The following is a 2,736-nucleotide window of genomic DNA, read 5'->3' on the forward strand; positions in this document are numbered from 1 at the left end:
TGCTGGGCCTGTGCTCTGGGTCTATTCAGGATCCGGAGGACCCCAGGTCGTCTCACTCACTGGCTGGGCCTGCGCTCTGGGCCTATTCAGGGTCCCGAGGCCTGGGTTGTCTCACTCACTCGCCGGGCCTGTGCTCTGGGTCTGTTCAGGATCCCGCGACCTGGGTCGTCTCATTCAACTTCAGACATTTCTGAGTAACTAGAATTCTCACTGATCTCTGACAGAAAAACATGAATGAGTGCAAGACCTCACTGAGGAAAATGAGTGAGTTTATGAGACTCCTGTCCAGGCAGCCCTGACGCACACTTCAGCTAGGCCTCAGCTAGAGCCTATCTGGGCACTGCTGTGGGACCCGCCCCAGGGCAGCCAGACTAGCCTCCCAGGGGCAGGTTGAGCTGGGCCTCACCTCTGCCCCTGCTCCTTCCTCTGTCTGCATCTTCCCACAGCCTCTTGCAGATGTCTGCTTTGGGATTCCTCAGAGATTCCCCAGGCTCTGAGGCTGCTGTTCAGAGGACTTGGTCTCACTGAGAACACCCTCCCCAGCAAGGGGCTCTGTTTTAAGCCCTGGTCTTAGATCTCCTTCATGGGTAGCTGCGCTGGGCATTCCCACTGAGTGCAAGGTTTATTTTTTCCTATTTATTTATTTCTTTATTGGATATAGGGTCTCACTGTGCAGCTCGGATTCCTAATGATCCTCCTGTCTCAGCCTCTCTGGCACTGAGATTACAGGTGTGCACTACCATGCCTGGTTTCAGGGCCAGCACTACACACTCAGTATTGCAGGGCTGGCACAGCATGCGGTACTGGGGATTGAACTTGGGTCCTTGTGCTTGCCAGGCAGGCACGTAGACTGCTGAGGTATCTCCGCAGCCCAAGCACAAGCTTTAGGTCACACCCACATCTCTATGTGACCACTCAATAGGATAAATGCAAGAAGCAAGAATTCTTATATTGGGATGGGCAAAATCAGCTTCAAGAGGTCTGAAAAGTCTCTAAAATTGTGCGCAGAATTTTGTGTCCATGTTCAGGAGAGTCTACTGCATTCAGCACATCCTCAAAGGATGCAATAAACACATAGAGAAAAGAGGGAAGGAAAATTTTAACCCCTAAGGCAGTGTGTGAGAGGATAGTAGACAAAACTGAACCAAATCTTCTTAAAATATAACTGGTGCATGTACATAATGCATTTCCATTTTTTCTTTTGCCCTCCTTCTGTTTTTCCAGCATCAGATTCATTTATTGATCTTATAAGACCTTATAAAGTTAATTACCACATCTAGATTGAAAACTAGGCTAACAGACCAAGGAGCTCTTAGATCCATTGTCCAAGGACAACTGCCATTGTTTTTTTCTTCTTTCTCTGGAATTAGGGGAAAACCTGGTCTGCCTGCCAACCTGAATGCTCTTTTATTTTTTCTTTTACTTTTTTCCTGTCCCCCAAACCCCATATCATATGTCTTTACACACATGTATCTCATATCTATATCTATAGCCACTTCCCAGCAGGAGGAACTGGTCTTTCTTATCTTTTGCTTTTACTATAAACATATCAGATTAACCTTGGATTGAACAACAGGAGCACAGTCTAGTAAAGCCCATTCATCTGAATGTGCTGCCCCTGAGATTGTCTCCAAAGTCTTCTTCCCCTCCACAGCTGAGCATCATTCTCCATAGAGAGAAAGGTGTTATAGTTTTAATGTCCAAAGCAAGACATTCCGAGAGGATGTATTGATCACAGACTGATCTCATCCTTGGAGACCAAAGGTCCCTGGGTAGAGTAGGCCCCACCTGAGAAGGTTCTTACGAGCTCAGTTGCCACCATGGTTGCTTAGCAGCTTCTTGGGTTGTCTGGGATGGAGGGTGCCCCAGGCCCCATGAGAGGCAGGGCCCGTGCAGATGGCCTGCCACAGGGCTGGTGGCCCACGGTAGAAGGTCCTCTGGGGGACCACATGCTGAGTAGAGGGTGGGTCTCAGGCCCTGGGGTGTATGGAATGTGAGGAAGTGTAAGGCTGCCTCTTCCAGTCCTGCCACGCATTTCTTAAAATGGTGAGAAGTGTGGGAAGAGTCACCCAATAAAGCAAAATAGAAAACAGCCGTGAAATCTAAATGTATTTAAGAAGGAAAAAAAGAAGAGGGATTTTCTAAGTACAACTGTGGAAATTTTTAGAGAGAAACACATTTTTCATTTCTTTTTAATTTTTGGATTATCCAAGTCATGCGAAAATAAATCATAGTTATAAAAATTTCAGTTGTACAGATGGAGCTAATTATTTGCATCCACTACCCACATAGAACTCATCCTCCGCCTATCTCCCTCCTCCCTCCTGAGACTCCAGCATCTCCTCTGAGAACAGAATTCCAGAACGACAACGAAATTGTTGTTTGTGCATTAAAGCAAGTGGAGCCTGCTTTGAACTTTATGCAAGCGGAATATTTCTTTAGGAAATTTCATGTTACTCCACTTACCCCTGGCTTAATCCTAGCATAGAATTTTTATAAGATACTGAAGCTTTTAAAAGAATAATAATGTAATAAAAAGGCAATGACATGGTGAAACTATGGAAACATCTACAGTTAAAATGTAGAAAGCAATACAATGCTTGGACTGAAAGGACACCTGCACCAGCATCCTAATGGCAAGACTTAGAGCAAATTTTGGTCCAGTCTGGTCTGCTCAGATTCCCCCATGGGGTAAATTGAGAACTGAGGTCTTCCCACAGTGAGAATTTTCTCCAC

This window comes from Octodon degus, unplaced genomic scaffold (genome assembly GCF_000260255.1).
Source record: "Octodon degus isolate 3935 unplaced genomic scaffold, OctDeg1.0 scaffold00007, whole genome shotgun sequence".
Classification (NCBI taxonomy): Eukaryota; Metazoa; Chordata; class Mammalia; order Rodentia; family Octodontidae; genus Octodon; species Octodon degus.